We start from the raw sequence: 19,112 nt of genomic DNA, 5'->3' as shown, positions 1-19,112 counted from the left end.
CCCTCCTAGTGTGGCTGTTCGGTGTCTGCAGGCAGCGAGGGGCTGCAAGCTTCCTGTGTTCGCGCCTATGTCACCTCTGCTTGCTTGTCAGAGACAGAGTATCGCAAAACATACAACTCACTCCATGAATTGATTGCTACGGCATCTGTCATCAGCAGTCACAACTAGCAACACCAGTAGCAGCCGACTGCACGTAAAGAATTGGAATGTGCAGTGGGATTTTTGTGAATTCGGCGCAAGGCTGATCTTTGCGACATAGGTTTGAGAATCTTATGGGAACACTTGTACTGTTTCTAAATTAAGTGTAGTGGTGGGAGGAGGGTTCTTCGTGCGCATTACAGCACGCTTGCCAATTGTGGCTGCTAATCGTTGGCTCGTATCTGCCTTGACACATTTTCTGGCTGTGAATTATTCCACTTGCATGGCAGTGTGCGCATGTTGGGGTGTTAAAAATTCTGGAGGCGCTGGGTATCGATCCCAGTACCTCTCGCATGCTAAGCGAGCGCTCTACCATCTGAGCTACGCCCCCTGCTGACGAACTGCGCTACATACAGCCATATCAATGGCACAGACCCTTGCACTCCCATTATTCCGCTGACAAACACTACTCTCAATGTGTCCGTGAGGGTGTCTTTCAGGTTTCCTGCATTCTGTATCGAATCGTAGTTGGCCAAAATCAAAGTGGCACGCACGACGTCGAAAATAGCGTTCGGCCAACGCTCTGAGGTAGACGAACGTGTTGTCCGCTCTCTAGACTTCATTGAGGTTAGGCCGTTATACCTAAGGCAGATTTGCACTCGATGACACCTCGACAACAGCCGGTCCTCACATTTACGTCTTGCTCTCCTTACGTCAGTATACGAGTCTGTGACGCTGGCTTTGCAACATCTTGCGTGCCTTTAGGCTCGCCGCGACCAACACTTACCACGCACTGACCACAAAACATGGAGGCGCCGGGGCTTGAACCCGGGACCTTTCACATGCAAAGCGAACGCTCTACCAACTGAGCTACGCCCCCAAGCACAACCAAGCTGCGCTGTTCTCCGTTCTTTGCTACTCTTATGTGCACGGACACGATGGTTGGTTGGTTTGCAGGGGTGAAGGGACCAGAGTACAAAGGCGCGGACACGTTCATATACGCAAGAGTTCCAAGTAGTTTCGATGCTCTGGTATTACGACTGCAAATTCCGTCCGTTTTTAACGTCTTAAATTGAAGGGACAGTCACAAGTTGCTCCGTTTTCACTCCATGTCGACAATCACACAGCACCTGAGGTAACAAGCACATCTGAAGACCCATTGTGCACTCGACTGTTCATGCCAACTCACTGCCTCGCACTTTACTACTGTGTACCACTCTTGTCGTCCAACTGCAAAAGACTGGGCCACAACAACTTTCCGCGTCTCCATTGCACTGCGCAAACTACGAAACGCTCCCCAAACATGGCACTCACCCACGCAGACGACTTTTCCGACTTTACACGACGCTCACGCAACGCTCACGCTAGTGACAGCCTTATTTAGAGCTTGACGTCGCACACAAGCGAATGAGCACATTTCGCCTACGACTTAGGCCGCCCTCCTAGTGTGGCTGTTCGGTGTCTGCAGGCAGCGAGGGGCTGCAAGCTTCCTGTGTTCGCGCCTATGTCACCTCTGCTTGCTTGTCAGAGACAGAGTATCGCAAAACATACAACTCACTCCATGAATTGATTGCTACGGCATCTGTCATCAGCAGTCACAACTAGCAACACCAGTAGCAGCCGACTGCACGTAAAGAATTGGAATGTGCAGTGGGATTTTTGTGAATTCGGCGCAAGGCTGATCTTTGCGACATAGGTTTGAGAATCTTATGGGAACACTTGTACTGTTTCTAAATTAAGTGTAGTGGTGGGAGGAGGGTTCTTCGTGCGCATTACAGCACGCTTGCCAATTGTGGCTGCTAATCGTTGGCTCGTATCTGCCTTGACACATTTTCTGGCTGTGAATTATTCCACTTGCATGGCAGTGTGCGCATGTTGGGGTGTTAAAAATTCTGGAGGCGCTGGGTATCGATCCCAGTACCTCTCGCATGCTAAGCGAGCGCTCTACCATCTGAGCTACGCCCCCTGCTGACGAACTGCGCTACATACAGCCATATCAATGGCACAGACCCTTGCACTCCCATTATTCCGCTGACAAACACTACTCTCAATGTGTCCGTGAGGGTGTCTTTCAGGTTTCCTGCATTCTGTATCGAATCGTAGTTGGCCAAAATCAAAGTGGCACGCACGACGTCGAAAATAGCGTTCGGCCAACGCTCTGAGGTAGACGAACGTGTTGTCCGCTCTCTAGACTTCATTGAGGTTAGGCCGTTATACCTAAGGCAGATTTGCACTCGATGACACCTCGACAACAGCCGGTCCTCACATTTACGTCTTGCTCTCCTTACGTCAGTATACGAGTCTGTGACGCTGGCTTTGCAACATCTTGCGTGCCTTTAGGCTCGCCGCGACCAACACTTACCACGCACTGACCACAAAACATGGAGGCGCCGGGGCTTGAACCCGGGACCTTTCACATGCAAAGCGAACGCTCTACCAACTGAGCTACGCCCCCAAGCACAACCAAGCTGCGCTGTTCTCCGTTCTTTGCTACTCTTATGTGCACGGACACGATGGTTGGTTGGTTTGCAGGGGTGAAGGGACCAGAGTACAAAGGCGCGGACACGTTCATATACGCAAGAGTTCCAAGTAGTTTCGATGCTCTGGTATTACGACTGCAAATTCCGTCCGTTTTTAACGTCTTAAATTGAAGGGACAGTCACAAGTTGCTCCGTTTTCACTCCATGTCGACAATCACACAGCACCTGAGGTAACAAGCACATCTGAAGACCCATTGTGCACTCGACTGTTCATGCCAACTCACTGCCTCGCACTTTACTACTGTGTACCACTCTTGTCGTCCAACTGCAAAAGACTGGGCCACAACAACTTTCCGCGTCTCCATTGCACTGCGCAAACTACGAAACGCTCCCCAAACATGGCACTCACCCACGCAGACACCTTTTCCGACTTTACACGACGCTCACGCAACGCTCACGCTAGTGACAGCCTTATTTAGAGCTTGACGTCGCACACAAGCGAATGAGCACATTTCGCCTACGACTTAGGCCGCCCTCCTAGTGTGGCTGTTCGGTGTCTGCAGGCAGCGAGGGGCTGCAAGCTTCCTGTGTTCGCGCCTATGTCACCTCTGCTTGCTTGTCAGAGACAGAGTATCGCAAAACATACAACTCACTCCATGAATTGATTGCTACGGCATCTGTCATCAGCAGTCACAACTAGCAACACCAGTAGCAGCCGACTGCACGTAAAGAATTGGAATGTGCAGTGGGATTTTTGTGAATTCGGCGCAAGGCTGATCTTTGCGACATAGGTTTGAGAATCTTATGGGAACACTTGTACTGTTTCTAAATTAAGTGTAGTGGTGGGAGGAGGGTTCTTCGTGCGCATTACAGCACGCTTGCCAATTGTGGCTGCTAATCGTTGGCTCGTATCTGCCTTGACACATTTTCTGGCTGTGAATTATTCCACTTGCATGGCAGTGTGCGCATGTTGGGGTGTTAAAAATTCTGGAGGCGCTGGGTATCGATCCCAGTACCTCTCGCATGCTAAGCGAGCGCTCTACCATCTGAGCTACGCCCCCTGCTGACGAACTGCGCTACATACAGCCATATCAATGGCACAGACCCTTGCACTCCCATTATTCCGCTGACAAACACTACTCTCAATGTGTCTGTGAGGGTGTCTTTCAGGTTTCCTGCATTCTGTATCGAATCGTAGTTGGCCAAAATCAAAGTGGCACGCACGACGTCGAAAATAGCGTTCGGCCAACGCTCTGAGGTAGACGAACGTGTTGTCCGCTCTCTAGACTTCATTGAGGTTAGGCCGTTATACCTAAGGCAGATTTGCACTCGATGACACCTCGACAACAGCCGGTCCTCACATTTACGTCTTGCTCTCCTTACGTCAGTATACGAGTCTGTGACGCTGGCTTTGCAACATCTTGCGTGCCTTTAGGCTCGCCGCGACCAACACTTACCACGCACTGACCACAAAACATGGAGGCGCCGGGGCTTGAACCCGGGACCTTTCACATGCAAAGCGAACGCTCTACCAACTGAGCTACGCCCCCAAGCACAACCAAGCTGCGCTGTTCTCCGTTCTTTGCTACTCTTATGTGCACGGACACGATGGTTGGTTGGTTTGCAGGGGTGAAGGGACCAGAGTACAAAGGCGCGGACACGTTCATATACGCAAGAGTTCCAAGTAGTTTCGATGCTCTGGTATTACGACTGCAAATTCCGTCCGTTTTTAACGTCTTAAATTGAAGGGACAGTCACAAGTTGCTCCGTTTTCACTCCATGTCGACAATCACACAGCACCTGAGGTAACAAGCACATCTGAAGACCCATTGTGCACTCGACTGTTCATGCCAACTCACTGCCTCGCACTTTACTACTGTGTACCACTCTTGTCGTCCAACTGCAAAAGACTGGGCCACAACAACTTTCCGCGTCTCCATTGCACTGCGCAAACTACGAAACGCTCCCCAAACATGGCACTCACCCACGCAGACGACTTTTCCGACTTTACACGACGCTCACGCAACGCTCACGCTAGTGACAGCCTTATTTAGAGCTTGACGTCGCACACAAGCGAATGAGCACATTTCGCCTACGACTTAGGCCGCCCTCCTAGTGTGGCTGTTCGGTGTCTGCAGGCAGCGAGGGGCTGCAAGCTTCCTGTGTTCGCGCCTATGTCACCTCTGCTTGCTTGTCAGAGACAGAGTATCGCAAAACATACAACTCACTCCATGAATTGATTGCTACGGCATCTGTCATCAGCAGTCACAACTAGCAACACCAGTAGCAGCCGACTGCACGTAAAGAATTGGAATGTGCAGTGGGATTTTTGTGAATTCGGCGCAAGGCTGATCTTTGCGACATAGGTTTGAGAATCTTATGGGAACACTTGTACTGTTTCTAAATTAAGTGTAGTGGTGGGAGGAGGGTTCTTCGTGCGCATTACAGCACGCTTGCCAATTGTGGCTGCTAATCGTTGGCTCGTATCTGCCTTGACACATTTTCTGGCTGTGAATTATTCCACTTGCATGGCAGTGTGCGCATGTTGGGGTGTTAAAAATTCTGGAGGCGCTGGGTATCGATCCCAGTACCTCTCGCATGCTAAGCGAGCGCTCTACCATCTGAGCTACGCCCCCTGCTGACGAACTGCGCTACATACAGCCATATCAATGGCACAGACCCTTGCACTCCCATTATTCCGCTGACAAACACTACTCTCAATGTGTCTGTGAGGGTGTCTTTCAGGTTTCCTGCATTCTGTATCGAATCGTAGTTGGCCAAAATCAAAGTGGCACGCACGACGTCGAAAATAGCGTTCGGCCAACGCTCTGAGGTAGACGAACGTGTTGTCCGCTCTCTAGACTTCATTGAGGTTAGGCCGTTATACCTAAGGCAGATTTGCACTCGATGACACCTCGACAACAGCCGGTCCTCACATTTACGTCTTGCTCTCCTTACGTCAGTATACGAGTCTGTGACGCTGGCTTTGCAACATCTTGCGTGCCTTTAGGCTCGCCGCGACCAACACTTACCACGCACTGACCACAAAACATGGAGGCGCCGGGGCTTGAACCCGGGACCTTTCACATGCAAAGCGAACGCTCTACCAACTGAGCTACGCCCCCAAGCACAACCAAGCTGCGCTGTTCTCCGTTCTTTGCTACTCTTATGTGCACGGACACGATGGTTGGTTGGTTTGCAGGGGTGAAGGGACCAGAGTACAAAGGCGCGGACACGTTCATATACGCAAGAGTTCCAAGTAGTTTCGATGCTCTGGTATTACGACTGCAAATTCCGTCCGTTTTTAACGTCTTAAATTGAAGGGACAGTCACAAGTTGCTCCGTTTTCACTCCATGTCGACAATCACACAGCACCTGAGGTAACAAGCACATCTGAAGACCCATTGTGCACTCGACTGTTCATGCCAACTCACTGCCTCGCACTTTACTACTGTGTACCACTCTTGTCGTCCAACTGCAAAAGACTGGGCCACAACAACTTTCCGCGTCTCCATTGCACTGCGCAAACTACGAAACGCTCCCCAAACATGGCACTCACCCACGCAGACGACTTTTCCGACTTTACACGACGCTCACGCAACGCTCACGCTAGTGACAGCCTTATTTAGAGCTTGACGTCGCACACAAGCGAATGAGCACATTTCGCCTACGACTTAGGCCGCCCTCCTAGTGTGGCTGTTCGGTGTCTGCAGGCAGCGAGGGGCTGCAAGCTTCCTGTGTTCGCGCCTATGTCACCTCTGCTTGCTTGTCAGAGACAGAGTATCGCAAAACATACAAGTCACTCCATGAATTGATTGCTACGGCATCTGTCATCAGCAGTCACAACTAGCAACACCAGTAGCAGCCGACTGCACGTCAAGAATTGGAATGTGCAGTGGGATTTTTGTGAATTCGGCGCAAGGCTGATCTTTGCGACATAGGTTTGAGAATCTTATGGGAACACTTGTACTGTTTCTAAATTAAGTGTAGTGGTGGGAGGAGGGTTCTTCGTGCGCATTACAGCACGCTTGCCAATTGTGGCTGCTAATCGTTGGCTCGTATCTGCCTTGACACATTTTCTGGCTGTGAATTATTCCACTTGCATGGCAGTGTGCGCATGTTGGGGTGTTAAAAATTCTGGAGGCGCTGGGTATCGATCCCAGTACCTCTCGCATGCTAAGCGAGCGCTCTACCATCTGAGCTACGCCCCCTGCTGACGAACTGCGCTACATACAGCCATATCAATGGCACAGACCCTTGCACTCCCATTATTCCGCTGACAAACACTACTCTCAATGTGTCCGTGAGGGTGTCTTTCAGGTTTCCTGCATTCTGTATCGAATCGTAGTTGGCCAAAATCAAAGTGGCACGCACGACGTCGAAAATAGCGTTCGGCCAACGCTCTGAGGTAGACGAACGTGTTGTCCGCTCTCTAGACTTCATTGAGGTTAGGCCGTTATACCTAAGGCAGATTTGCACTCGATGACACCTCGACAACAGCCGGTCCTCACATTTACGTCTTGCTCTCCTTACGTCAGTATACGAGTCTGTGACGCTGGCTTTGCAACATCTTGCGTGCCTTTAGGCTCGCCGCGACCAACACTTACCACGCACTGACCACAAAACATGGAGGCGCCGGGGCTTGAACCCGGGACCTTTCACATGCAAAGCGAACGCTCTACCAACTGAGCTACGCCCCCAAGCACAACCAAGCTGCGCTGTTCTCCGTTCTTTGCTACTCTTATGTGCACGGACACGATGGTTGGTTGGTTTGCAGGGGTGAAGGGACCAGAGTACAAAGGCGCGGACACGTTCATATACGCAAGAGTTCCAAGTAGTTTCGATGCTCTGGTATTACGACTGCAAATTCCGTCCGTTTTTAACGTCTTAAATTGAAGGGACAGTCACAAGTTGCTCCGTTTTCACTCCATGTCGACAATCACACAGCACCTGAGGTAACAAGCACATCTGAAGACCCATTGTGCACTCGACTGTTCATGCCAACTCACTGCCTCGCACTTTACTACTGTGTACCACTCTTGTCGTCCAACTGCAAAAGACTGGGCCACAACAACTTTCCGCGTCTCCATTGCACTGCGCAAACTACGAAACGCTCCCCAAACATGGCACTCACCCACGCAGACGACTTTTCCGACTTTACACGACGCTCACGCAACGCTCACGCTAGTGACAGCCTTATTTAGAGCTTGACGTCGCACACAAGCGAATGAGCACATTTCGCCTACGACTTAGGCCGCCCTCCTAGTGTGGCTGTTCGGTGTCTGCAGGCAGCGAGGGGCTGCAAGCTTCCTGTGTTCGCGCCTATGTCACCTCTGCTTGCTTGTCAGAGACAGAGTATCGCAAAACATACAAGTCACTCCATGAATTGATTGCTACGGCATCTGTCATCAGCAGTCACAACTAGCAACACCAGTAGCAGCCGACTGCACGTCAAGAATTGGAATGTGCAGTGGGATTTTTGTGAATTCGGCGCAAGGCTGATCTTTGCGACATAGGTTTGAGAATCTTATGGGAACACTTGTACTGTTTCTAAATTAAGTGTAGTGGTGGGAGGAGGGTTCTTCGTGCGCATTACAGCACGCTTGCCAATTGTGGCTGCTAATCGTTGGCTCGTATCTGCCTTGACACATTTTCTGGCTGTGAATTATTCCACTTGCATGGCAGTGTGCGCATGTTGGGGTGTTAAAAATTCTGGAGGCGCTGGGTATCGATCCCAGTACCTCTCGCATGCTAAGCGAGCGCTCTACCATCTGAGCTACGCCCCCTGCTGACGAACTGCGCTACATACAGCCATATCAATGGCACAGACCCTTGCACTCCCATTATTCCGCTGACAAACACTACTCTCAATGTGTCCGTGAGGGTGTCTTTCAGGTTTCCTGCATTCTGTATCGAATCGTAGTTGGCCAAAATCAAAGTGGCACGCACGACGTCGAAAATAGCGTTCGGCCAACGCTCTGAGGTAGACGAACGTGTCGTCCGCTCTCTAGACTTCATTGAGGTTAGGCCGTTATACCTAAGGCAGATTTGCACTCGATGACACCTCGACAACAGCCGGTCCTCACATTTACGTCTTGCTCTCCTTACGTCAGTATACGAGTCTGTGACGCTGGCTTTGCAACATCTTGCGTGCCTTTAGGCTCGCCGCGACCAACACTTACCACGCACTGACCACAAAACATGGAGGCGCCGGGGCTTGAACCCGGGACCTTTCACATGCAAAGCGAACGCTCTACCAACTGAGCTACGCCCCCAAGCACAACCAAGCTGCGCTGTTCTCCGTTCTTTGCTACTCTTATGTGCACGGACACGATGGTTGGTTGGTTTGCAGGGGTGAAGGGACCAGAGTACAAAGGCGCGGACACGTTCATATACGCAAGAGTTCCAAGTAGTTTCGATGCTCTGGTATTACGACTGCAAATTCCGTCCGTTTTTAACGTCTTAAATTGAAGGGACAGTCACAAGTTGCTCCGTTTTCACTCCATGTCGACAATCACACAGCACCTGAGGTAACAAGCACATCTGAAGACCCATTGTGCACTCGACTGTTCATGCCAACTCACTGCCTCGCACTTTACTACTGTGTACCACTCTTGTCGTCCAACTGCAAAAGACTGGGCCACAACAACTTTCCGCGTCTCCATTGCACTGCGCAAACTACGAAACGCTCCCCAAACATGGCACTCACCCACGCAGACGACTTTTCCGACTTTACACGACGCTCACGCAACGCTCACGCTAGTGACAGCCTTATTTAGAGCTTGACGTCGCACACAAGCGAATGAGCACATTTCGCCTACGACTTAGGCCGCCCTCCTAGTGTGGCTGTTCGGTGTCTGCAGGCAGCGAGGGGCTGCAAGCTTCCTGTGTTCGCGCCTATGTCACCTCTGCTTGCTTGTCAGAGACAGAGTATCGCAAAACATACAAGTCACTCCATGAATTGATTGCTACGGCATCTGTCATCAGCAGTCACAACTAGCAACACCAGTAGCAGCCGACTGCACGTCAAGAATTGGAATGTGCAGTGGGATTTTTGTGAATTCGGCGCAAGGCTGATCTTTGCGACATAGGTTTGAGAATCTTATGGGAACACTTGTACTGTTTCTAAATTAAGTGTAGTGGTGGGAGGAGGGTTCTTCGTGCGCATTACAGCACGCTTGCCAATTGTGGCTGCTAATCGTTGGCTCGTATCTGCCTTGACACATTTTCTGGCTGTGAATTATTCCACTTGCATGGCAGTGTGCGCATGTTGGGGTGTTAAAAATTCTGGAGGCGCTGGGTATCGATCCCAGTACCTCTCGCATGCTAAGCGAGCGCTCTACCATCTGAGCTACGCCCCCTGCTGACGAACTGCGCTACATACAGCCATATCAATGGCACAGACCCTTGCACTCCCATTATTCCGCTGACAAACACTACTCTCAATGTGTCCGTGAGGGTGTCTTTCAGGTTTCCTGCATTCTGTATCGAATCGTAGTTGGCCAAAATCAAAGTGGCACGCACGACGTCGAAAATAGCGTTCGGCCAACGCTCTGAGGTAGACGAACGTGTTGTCCGCTCTCTAGACTTCATTGAGGTTAGGCCGTTATACCTAAGGCAGATTTGCACTCGATGACACCTCGACAACAGCCGGTCCTCACATTTACGTCTTGCTCTCCTTACGTCAGTATACGAGTCTGTGACGCTGGCTTTGCAACATCTTGCGTGCCTTTAGGCTCGCCGCGACCAACACTTACCACGCACTGACCACAAAACATGGAGGCGCCGGGGCTTGAACCCGGGACCTTTCACATGCAAAGCGAACGCTCTACCAACTGAGCTACGCCCCCAAGCACAACCAAGCTGCGCTGTTCTCCGTTCTTTGCTACTCTTATGTGCACGGACACGATGGTTGGTTGGTTTGCAGGGGTGAAGGGACCAGAGTACAAAGGCGCGGACACGTTCATATACGCAAGAGTTCCAAGTAGTTTCGATGCTCTGGTATTACGACTGCAAATTCCGTCCGTTTTTAACGTCTTAAATTGAAGGGACAGTCACAAGTTGCTCCGTTTTCACTCCATGTCGACAATCACACAGCACCTGAGGTAACAAGCACATCTGAAGACCCATTGTGCACTCGACTGTTCATGCCAACTCACTGCCTCGCACTTTACTACTGTGTACCACTCTTGTCGTCCAACTGCAAAAGACTGGGCCACAACAACTTTCCGCGTCTCCATTGCACTGCGCAAACTACGAAACGCTCCCCAAACATGGCACTCACCCACGCAGACGACTTTTCCGACTTTACACGACGCTCACGCAACGCTCACGCTAGTGACAGCCTTATTTAGAGCTTGACGTCGCACACAAGCGAATGAGCACATTTCGCCTACGACTTAGGCCGCCCTCCTAGTGTGGCTGTTCGGTGTCTGCAGGCAGCGAGGGGCTGCAAGCTTCCTGTGTTCGCGCCTATGTCACCTCTGCTTGCTTGTCAGAGACAGAGTATCGCAAAACATACAACTCACTCCATGAATTGATTGCTACGGCATCTGTCATCAGCAGTCACAACTAGCAACACCAGTAGCAGCCGACTGCACGTCAAGAATTGGAATGTGCAGTGGGATTTTTGTGAATTCGGCGCAAGGCTGATCTTTGCGACATAGGTTTGAGAATCTTATGGGAACACTTGTACTGTTTCTAAATTAAGTGTAGTGGTGGGAGGAGGGTTCTTCGTGCGCATTACAGCACGCTTGCCAATTGTGGCTGCTAATCGTTGGCTCGTATCTGCCTTGACACATTTTCTGGCTGTGAATTATTCCACTTGCATGGCAGTGTGCGCATGTTGGGGTGTTAAAAATTCTGGAGGCGCTGGGTATCGATCCCAGTACCTCTCGCATGCTAAGCGAGCGCTCTACCATCTGAGCTACGCCCCCTGCTGACGAACTGCGCTACATACAGCCATATCAATGGCACAGACCCTTGCACTCCCATTATTCCGCTGACAAACACTACTCTCAATGTGTCCGTGAGGGTGTCTTTCAGGTTTCCTGCATTCTGTATCGAATCGTAGTTGGCCAAAATCAAAGTGGCACGCACGACGTCGAAAATAGCGTTCGGCCAACGCTCTGAGGTAGACGAACGTGTTGTCCGCTCTCTAGACTTCATTGAGGTTAGGCCGTTATACCTAAGGCAGATTTGCACTCGATGACACCTCGACAACAGCCGGTCCTCACATTTACGTCTTGCTCTCCTTACGTCAGTATACGAGTCTGTGACGCTGGCTTTGCAACATCTTGCGTGCCTTTAGGCTCGCCGCGACCAACACTTACCACGCACTGACCACAAAACATGGAGGCGCCGGGGCTTGAACCCGGGACCTTTCACATGCAAAGCGAACGCTCTACCAACTGAGCTACGCCCCCAAGCACAACCAAGCTGCGCTGTTCTCCGTTCTTTGCTACTCTTATGTGCACGGACACGATGGTTGGTTGGTTTGCAGGGGTGAAGGGACCAGAGTACAAAGGCGCGGACACGTTCATATACGCAAGAGTTCCAAGTAGTTTCGATGCTCTGGTATTACGACTGCAAATTCCGTCCGTTTTTAACGTCTTAAATTGAAGGGACAGTCACAAGTTGCTCCGTTTTCACTCCATGTCGACAATCACACAGCACCTGAGGTAACAAGCACATCTGAAGACCCATTGTGCACTCGACTGTTCATGCCAACTCACTGCCTCGCACTTTACTACTGTGTACCACTCTTGTCGTCCAACTGCAAAAGACTGGGCCACAACAACTTTCCGCGTCTCCATTGCACTGCGCAAACTACGAAACGCTCCCCAAACATGGCACTCACCCACGCAGACGACTTTTCCGACTTTACACGACGCTCACGCAACGCTCACGCTAGTGACAGCCTTATTTAGAGCTTGACGTCGCACACAAGCGAATGAGCACATTTCGCCTACGACTTAGGCCGCCCTCCTAGTGTGGCTGTTCGGTGTCTGCAGGCAGCGAGGGGCTGCAAGCTTCCTGTGTTCGCGCCTATGTCACCTCTGCTTGCTTGTCAGAGACAGAGTATCGCAAAACATACAAGTCACTCCATGAATTGATTGCTACGGCATCTGTCATCAGCAGTCACAACTAGCAACACCAGTAGCAGCCGACTGCACGTCAAGAATTGGAATGTGCAGTGGGATTTTTGTGAATTCGGCGCAAGGCTGATCTTTGCGACATAGGTTTGAGAATCTTATGGGAACACTTGTACTGTTTCTAAATTAAGTGTAGTGGTGGGAGGAGGGTTCTTCGTGCGCATTACAGCACGCTTGCCAATTGTGGCTGCTAATCGTTGGCTCGTATCTGCCTTGACACATTTTCTGGCTGTGAATTATTCCACTTGCATGGCAGTGTGCGCATGTTGGGGTGTTAAAAATTCTGGAGGCGCTGGGTATCGATCCCAGTACCTCTCGCATGCTAAGCGAGCGCTCTACCATCTGAGCTACGCCCCCTGCTGACGAACTGCGCTACATACAGCCATATCAATGGCACAGACCCTTGCACTCCCATTATTCCGCTGACAAACACTACTCTCAATGTGTCCGTGAGGGTGTCTTTCAGGTTTCCTGCATTCTGTATCGAATCGTAGTTGGCCAAAATCAAAGTGGCACGCACGACGTCGAAAATAGCGTTCGGCCAACGCTCTGAGGTAGACGAACGTGTTGTCCGCTCTCTAGACTTCATTGAGGTTAGGCCGTTATACCTAAGGCAGATTTGCACTCGATGACACCTCGACAACAGCCGGTCCTCACATTTACGTCTTGCTCTCCTTACGTCAGTATACGAGTCTGTGACGCTGGCTTTGCAACATCTTGCGTGCCTTTAGGCTCGCCGCGACCAACACTTACCACGCACTGACCACAAAACATGGAGGCGCCGGGGCTTGAACCCGGGACCTTTCACATGCAAAGCGAACGCTCTACCAATTGAGCTACGCCCCCAAGCACAACCAAGCTGCGCTGTTCTCCGTTCTTTGCTACTCTTATGTGCACGGACACGATGGTTGGTTGGTTTGCAGGGGTGAAGGGACCAGAGTACAAAGGCGCGGACACGTTCATATACGCAAGAGTTCCAAGTAGTTTCGATGCTCTGGTATTACGACTGCAAATTCCGTCCGTTTTTAACGTCTTAAATTGAAGGGACAGTCACAAGTTGCTCCGTTTTCACTCCATGTCGACAATCACACAGCACCTGAGGTAACAAGCACATCTGAAGACCCATTGTGCACTCGACTGTTCATGCCAACTCACTGCCTCGCACTTTACTACTGTGTACCACTCTTGTCGTCCAACTGCAAAAGACTGGGCCACAACAACTTTCCGCGTCTCCATTGCACTGCGCAAACTACGAAACGCTCCCCAAACATGGCACTCACCCACGCAGACGACTTTTCCGACTTTACACGACGCTCACGCAACGCTCACGCTAGTGACAGCCTTATTTAGAGCTTGACGTCGCACACAAGCGAATGAGCACATTTCGCCTACGACTTAGGCCGCCCTCCTAGTGTGGCTGTTCGGTGTCTGCAGGCAGCGAGGGGCTGCAAGCTTCCTGTGTTCGCGCCTATGTCACCTCTGCTTGCTTGTCAGAGACAGAGTATCGCAAAACATACAACTCACTCCATGAATTGATTGCTACGGCATCTGTCATCAGCAGTCACAACTAGCAACACCAGTAGCAGCCGACTGCACGTCAAGAATTGGAATGTGCAGTGGGATTTTTGTGAATTCGGCGCAAGGCTGATCTTTGCGACATAGGTTTGAGAATCTTATGGGAACACTTGTACTGTTTCTAAATTAAGTGTAGTGGTGGGAGGAGGGTTCTTCGTGCGCATTACAGCACGCTTGCCAATTGTGGCTGCTAATCGTTGGCTCGTATCTGCCTTGACACATTTTCTGGCTGTGAATTATTCCACTTGCATGGCAGTGTGCGCATGTTGGGGTGTTAAAAATTCTGGAGGCGCTGGGTATCGATCCCAGTACCTCTCGCATGCTAAGCGAGCGCTCTACCATCTGAGCTACGCCCCCTGCTGACGAACTGCGCTACATACAGCCATATCAATGGCACAGACCCTTGCACTCCCATTATTCCGCTGACAAACACTACTCTCAATGTGTCTGTGAGGGTGTCTTTCAGGTTTCCTGCATTCTGTATCGAATCGTAGTTGGCCAAAATCAAAGTGGCACGCACGACGTCGAAAATAGCGTTCGGCCAACGCTCTGAGGTAGACGAACGTGTTGTCCGCTCTCTAGACTTCATTGAGGTTAGGCCGTTATACCTAAGGCAGATTTGCACTCGATGACACCTCGACAACAGCCGGTCCTCACATTTACGTCTTGCTCTCCTTACGTCAGTATACGAGTCTGTGACGCTGGCTTTGCAACATCTTGCGTGCCTTTAGGCTCGCCGCGACCAACACTTACCACGCACTGACCACAAAACATGGAGGCGCCGGGGCTTGAACCCGGGACCTTTCACATGCAAAGCGAACGCTCTACCAACTGAGCTACGCCCCCAAGCACAACCAAGCTGCGCTGTTCTCCGTTCTTTGCTACTCTTATGTGCACGGACACGATGGTTGGTTGGTTTGCAGGGGTGAAGGGACCAGAGTACAAAGGCGCGGACACGTTCATATACGCAAGAGTTCCAAGTAGTTTCGATGCTCTGGTATTACGACTGCAAATTCCGTCCGTTTTTAACGTCTTAAATTGAAGGGACAGTCACAAGTTGCTCCGTTTTCACTCCATGTCGACAATCACACAGCACCTGAGGTAACAAGCACATCTGAAGACCCATTGTGCACTCGACTGTTCATGCCAACTCACTGCCTCGCACTTTACTACTGTGTACCACTCTTGTCGTCCAACTGCAAAAGACTGGGCCACAACAACTTTCCGCGTCTCCATTGCACTGCGCAAACTACTAAACGCTCCCCAAACATGGCACTCACCCACGCAGACGACTTTTCCGACTTTACACGACGCTCACGCAACGCTCACGCTAGTGACAGCCTTATTTAGAGCTTGACGTCGCACACAAGCGAATGAGCACATTTCGCCTACGACTTAGGCCGCCCTCCTAGTGTGGCTGTTCGGTGTCTGCAGGCAGCGAGGGGCTGCAAGCTTCCTGTGTTCGCGCCTATGTCACCTCTGCTTGCTTGTCAGAGACAGAGTATCGCAAAACATACAACTCACTCCATGAATTGATTGCTACGGCATCTGTCATCAGCAGTCACAACTAGCAACACCAGTAGCAGCCGACTGCACGTCAAGAATTGGAATGTGCAGTGGGATTTTTGTGAATTCGGCGCAAGGCTGATCTTTGCGACATAGGTTTGAGAATCTTATGGGAACACTTGTACTGTTTCTAAATTAAGTGTAGTGGTGGGAGGAGGGTTCTTCGTGCGCATTACAGCACGCTTGCCAATTGTGGCTGCTAATCGTTGGCTCGTATCTGCCTTGACACATTTTCTGGCTGTGAATTATTCCACTTGCATGGCAGTGTGCGCATGTTGGGGTGTTAAAAATTCTGGAGGCGCTGGGTATCGATCCCAGTACCTCTCGCATGCTAAGCGAGCGCTCTACCATCTGAGCTACGCCCCCTGCTGACGAACTGCGCTACATACAGCCATATCAATGGCACAGACCCTTGCACTCCCATTATTCCGCTGACAAACACTACTCTCAATGTGTCTGTGAGGGTGTCTTTCAGGTTTCCTGCATTCTGTATCGAATCGTAGTTGGCCAAAATCAAAGTGGCACGCACGACGTCGAAAATAGCGTTCGGCCAACGCTCTGAGGTAGACGAACGTGTTGTCCGCTCTCTAGACTTCATTGAGGTTAGGCCGTTATACCTAAGGCAGATTTGCACTCGATGACACCTCGACAACAGCCGGTCCTCACATTTACGTCTTGCTCTCCTTACGTCAGTATACGAGTCTGTGACGCTGGCTTTGCAACATCTTGCGTGCCTTTAGGCTCGCCGCGACCAACACTTACCACGCACTGACCACAAAACATGGAGGCGCCGGGGCTTGAACCCGGGACCTTTCACATGCAAAGCGAACGCTCTACCAACTGAGCTACGCCCCCAAGCACAACCAAGCTGCGCTGTTCTCCGTTCTTTGCTACTCTTATGTGCACGGACACGATGGTTGGTTGGTTTGCAGGGGTGAAGGGACCAGAGTACAAAGGCGCGGACACGTTCATATACGCAAGAGTTCCAAGTAGTTTCGATGCTCTGGTATTACGACTGCAAATTCCGTCCGTTTTTAACGTCTTAAATTGAAGGGACAGTCACAAGTTGCTCCGTTTTCACTCCATGTCGACAATCACACAGCACCTGAGGTAACAAGCACATCTGAAGACCCATTGTGCACTCGACTGTTCATGCCAACTCACTGCCTCGCACTTTACTACTGTGTACCACTCTTGTCGTCCAACTGCAAAAGACTGGGCCACAACAACTTTCCGCGTCTCCATTGCACTGCGCAAACTACGAAACGCTCCCCAAACATGGCACTCACCCACGCAGACGACTTTTCCGACTTTACACGACGCTCACGCAACGCTCACGCTAGTGACAGCCTTATTTAGAGCTTGACGTCGCACACAAGCGAATGAGCACATTTCGCCTACGACTTAGGCCGCCCTCCTAGTGTGGCTGTTCGGTGTCTGCAGGCAGCGAGGGGCTGCAAGCTTCCTGTGTTCGCGCCTATGTCACCTCTGCTTGCTTGTCAGAGACAGAGTATCGCAAAACATACAACTCACTCCATGAATTGATTGCTACGGCATCTGTCATCAGCAGTCACAACTAGCAACACCAGTAGCAGCCGACTGCACGTCAAGAATTGGAATGTGCAGTGGGATTTTTGTGAATTCGGCGCAAGGCTGATCTTTGCGACATAGGTTTGAGAATCTTATGGGAACACTTGTACTGTTTCTAAATTATGTGTAGTGGTGGGAGGAGGGTGCTTCGTGCGCATTACAGCACGCTTGCCAATTGTGGCTGCTAATCGTTGGCTCGTATCTGCCTTGACACATTTTCTGGCTGTGAATTATTCCACTTGCATGGCAGTGTGCGCATGTTGGGGTGTTAAAAATTCTGGAGGCGCTGGGTATCGATCCCAGTACCTCTCGCATGCTAAGCGAGCGCTCTACCATCTGAGCTACGCCCCCTGCTGACGAACCGCGCTACATACAGCCATATCAATGACACAGACCCTTGCACTCCCATTATTCCGCTGACAAACACTACTCTCAATGTGTCCGTGAGGGTGTCTTTCAGGTTTCCTGCATTCTGTATCGAATCGTAGTTGGCCAAAATCAAAGTGGCACGCACGACGTCGAAAATAGCGTTCGGCCAACGCTCTGAGGTAGACGAACGTGTTGTCCACTCTCTAGACTTCATTGAGGTTAGGCCGTTATACCTAAGGCAGATTTGCACTCGATGACACCTCGACAACAGCCGGTCCTCACATTTACGTCTTGCTCTCCTTACGTCAGTATACGAGTCTGTGACGCTGGCTTTGCAACATCTTGCGTGCCTTTAGGCTCGCCGCGACCAACACTTACCACGCACTGACCACAAAACATGGAGGCGCCGGGGCTTGAACCCGGGACCTTTCACATGCAAAGCGAACGCTCTACCAACTGAGCTACGCCCCCAAGCACAACCAAGCTGCGCTGTTCTCCGTTCTTTGCTACTCTTATGTGCACGGACACGATGGTTGGTTGGTTTGCAGGGGTGAAGGGACCAGAGTACAAAGGCGCGGACACGTTCACATACGCAAGAGTTCCAAGTAGTTTCGATGCTCTGGTATTACGACTGCAAATTCCGTCCGTTTTTAACGTCTTAAATTGAAGGGACAGTCACAAGTTGCTCCGTTTTCACTCCATGTCGACAATCACACAGCACCTGAGGTAACAAGCACATCTGAAGACCCATTGTGCACTCGACTGTTCATGCCAACTCACTGCCTCGCACTTTACTACTGTGTACCACTCTTGTCGTCCAACTGCAAAAGACTGGGCCACAACAACTTTCCGCGTCTCCATTGCACTGCGCAAACTACGAAACGCTCCCCAAACATGGCACTCACCCACGCAGACGACTTTTCCGACTTTACACGACGCTCACGCAACGCTCACGCTAGTGACAGCCTTATTTAGAGCTTGACGTCGCACACAAGCGAATGAGCACATTTCGCCTACGACTTAGGCCGCCCTCCTAGTGTGGCTGTTCGGTGTCTGCAGGCAGCGAGGGGCTGCAAGCTTCCTGTGTTCGCGCCTATGTCACCTCTGCTTGCTTGTCAGAGACAGAGTATCGCAAAACATACAACTCACTCCATGAATTGATTGCTACGGCATCTGTCATCAGCAGTCACAACTAGCAACACCAGTAGCAGCCGACTGCACGTAAAGAATTGGAATGTGC

At 51.0% G+C, this 19,112-nt stretch overlaps 24 non-coding genes across 24 annotated transcripts; all 24 read right to left on the bottom strand.

Annotated features, from left to right (window-relative positions):
* Positions 1 to 456: 456 nt before the first annotated feature.
* Positions 457 to 529, bottom strand: Trnaa-agc. Its single transcript has one exon. It is a non-coding gene; the product is annotated as a tRNA-Ala (tRNA).
* Positions 530 to 945: 416 nt separating this feature from the next.
* Trnaa-ugc lies at positions 946 to 1,018 on the bottom strand. Its single transcript has one exon. It is a non-coding gene; the product is annotated as a tRNA-Ala (tRNA).
* A 1,013-nt stretch (positions 1,019 to 2,031) lies between these two features.
* Trnaa-agc lies at positions 2,032 to 2,104 on the bottom strand. Its single transcript has one exon. It is a non-coding gene; the product is annotated as a tRNA-Ala (tRNA).
* A 416-nt stretch (positions 2,105 to 2,520) lies between these two features.
* On the bottom strand, positions 2,521 to 2,593 carry Trnaa-ugc. Its single transcript has one exon. It is a non-coding gene; the product is annotated as a tRNA-Ala (tRNA).
* Positions 2,594 to 3,606: 1,013 nt separating this feature from the next.
* Positions 3,607 to 3,679, bottom strand: Trnaa-agc. The gene has a single exon. It is a non-coding gene; the product is annotated as a tRNA-Ala (tRNA).
* A 416-nt stretch (positions 3,680 to 4,095) lies between these two features.
* Positions 4,096 to 4,168, bottom strand: Trnaa-ugc. Its single transcript has one exon. It is a non-coding gene; the product is annotated as a tRNA-Ala (tRNA).
* Positions 4,169 to 5,181: 1,013 nt separating this feature from the next.
* Trnaa-agc lies at positions 5,182 to 5,254 on the bottom strand. Its single transcript has one exon. It is a non-coding gene; the product is annotated as a tRNA-Ala (tRNA).
* A 416-nt stretch (positions 5,255 to 5,670) lies between these two features.
* Positions 5,671 to 5,743, bottom strand: Trnaa-ugc. The gene has a single exon. It is a non-coding gene; the product is annotated as a tRNA-Ala (tRNA).
* A 1,013-nt stretch (positions 5,744 to 6,756) lies between these two features.
* Trnaa-agc lies at positions 6,757 to 6,829 on the bottom strand. Its single transcript has one exon. It is a non-coding gene; the product is annotated as a tRNA-Ala (tRNA).
* Positions 6,830 to 7,245: 416 nt separating this feature from the next.
* On the bottom strand, positions 7,246 to 7,318 carry Trnaa-ugc. The gene has a single exon. It is a non-coding gene; the product is annotated as a tRNA-Ala (tRNA).
* Positions 7,319 to 8,331: 1,013 nt separating this feature from the next.
* Positions 8,332 to 8,404, bottom strand: Trnaa-agc. The gene has a single exon. It is a non-coding gene; the product is annotated as a tRNA-Ala (tRNA).
* Positions 8,405 to 8,820: 416 nt separating this feature from the next.
* On the bottom strand, positions 8,821 to 8,893 carry Trnaa-ugc. Its single transcript has one exon. It is a non-coding gene; the product is annotated as a tRNA-Ala (tRNA).
* Positions 8,894 to 9,906: 1,013 nt separating this feature from the next.
* Trnaa-agc lies at positions 9,907 to 9,979 on the bottom strand. The gene has a single exon. It is a non-coding gene; the product is annotated as a tRNA-Ala (tRNA).
* A 416-nt stretch (positions 9,980 to 10,395) lies between these two features.
* Positions 10,396 to 10,468, bottom strand: Trnaa-ugc. The gene has a single exon. It is a non-coding gene; the product is annotated as a tRNA-Ala (tRNA).
* A 1,013-nt stretch (positions 10,469 to 11,481) lies between these two features.
* On the bottom strand, positions 11,482 to 11,554 carry Trnaa-agc. Its single transcript has one exon. It is a non-coding gene; the product is annotated as a tRNA-Ala (tRNA).
* A 416-nt stretch (positions 11,555 to 11,970) lies between these two features.
* Trnaa-ugc lies at positions 11,971 to 12,043 on the bottom strand. Its single transcript has one exon. It is a non-coding gene; the product is annotated as a tRNA-Ala (tRNA).
* A 1,013-nt stretch (positions 12,044 to 13,056) lies between these two features.
* Trnaa-agc lies at positions 13,057 to 13,129 on the bottom strand. The gene has a single exon. It is a non-coding gene; the product is annotated as a tRNA-Ala (tRNA).
* Positions 13,130 to 13,545: 416 nt separating this feature from the next.
* Positions 13,546 to 13,618, bottom strand: Trnaa-ugc. The gene has a single exon. It is a non-coding gene; the product is annotated as a tRNA-Ala (tRNA).
* Positions 13,619 to 14,631: 1,013 nt separating this feature from the next.
* Positions 14,632 to 14,704, bottom strand: Trnaa-agc. Its single transcript has one exon. It is a non-coding gene; the product is annotated as a tRNA-Ala (tRNA).
* A 416-nt stretch (positions 14,705 to 15,120) lies between these two features.
* Positions 15,121 to 15,193, bottom strand: Trnaa-ugc. The gene has a single exon. It is a non-coding gene; the product is annotated as a tRNA-Ala (tRNA).
* Positions 15,194 to 16,206: 1,013 nt separating this feature from the next.
* Trnaa-agc lies at positions 16,207 to 16,279 on the bottom strand. Its single transcript has one exon. It is a non-coding gene; the product is annotated as a tRNA-Ala (tRNA).
* A 416-nt stretch (positions 16,280 to 16,695) lies between these two features.
* Trnaa-ugc lies at positions 16,696 to 16,768 on the bottom strand. Its single transcript has one exon. It is a non-coding gene; the product is annotated as a tRNA-Ala (tRNA).
* A 1,013-nt stretch (positions 16,769 to 17,781) lies between these two features.
* Trnaa-agc lies at positions 17,782 to 17,854 on the bottom strand. Its single transcript has one exon. It is a non-coding gene; the product is annotated as a tRNA-Ala (tRNA).
* Positions 17,855 to 18,270: 416 nt separating this feature from the next.
* On the bottom strand, positions 18,271 to 18,343 carry Trnaa-ugc. The gene has a single exon. It is a non-coding gene; the product is annotated as a tRNA-Ala (tRNA).
* Positions 18,344 to 19,112: the final 769 nt, after the last annotated feature.

The sequence above is a fragment of the Schistocerca piceifrons genome, chromosome 9 (assembly GCF_021461385.2).
Source record: "Schistocerca piceifrons isolate TAMUIC-IGC-003096 chromosome 9, iqSchPice1.1, whole genome shotgun sequence".
In the NCBI taxonomy this organism is placed as follows: Eukaryota; Metazoa; Arthropoda; class Insecta; order Orthoptera; family Acrididae; genus Schistocerca; species Schistocerca piceifrons.
This window is presented reverse-complemented; position numbering and strand designations above follow the sequence as displayed.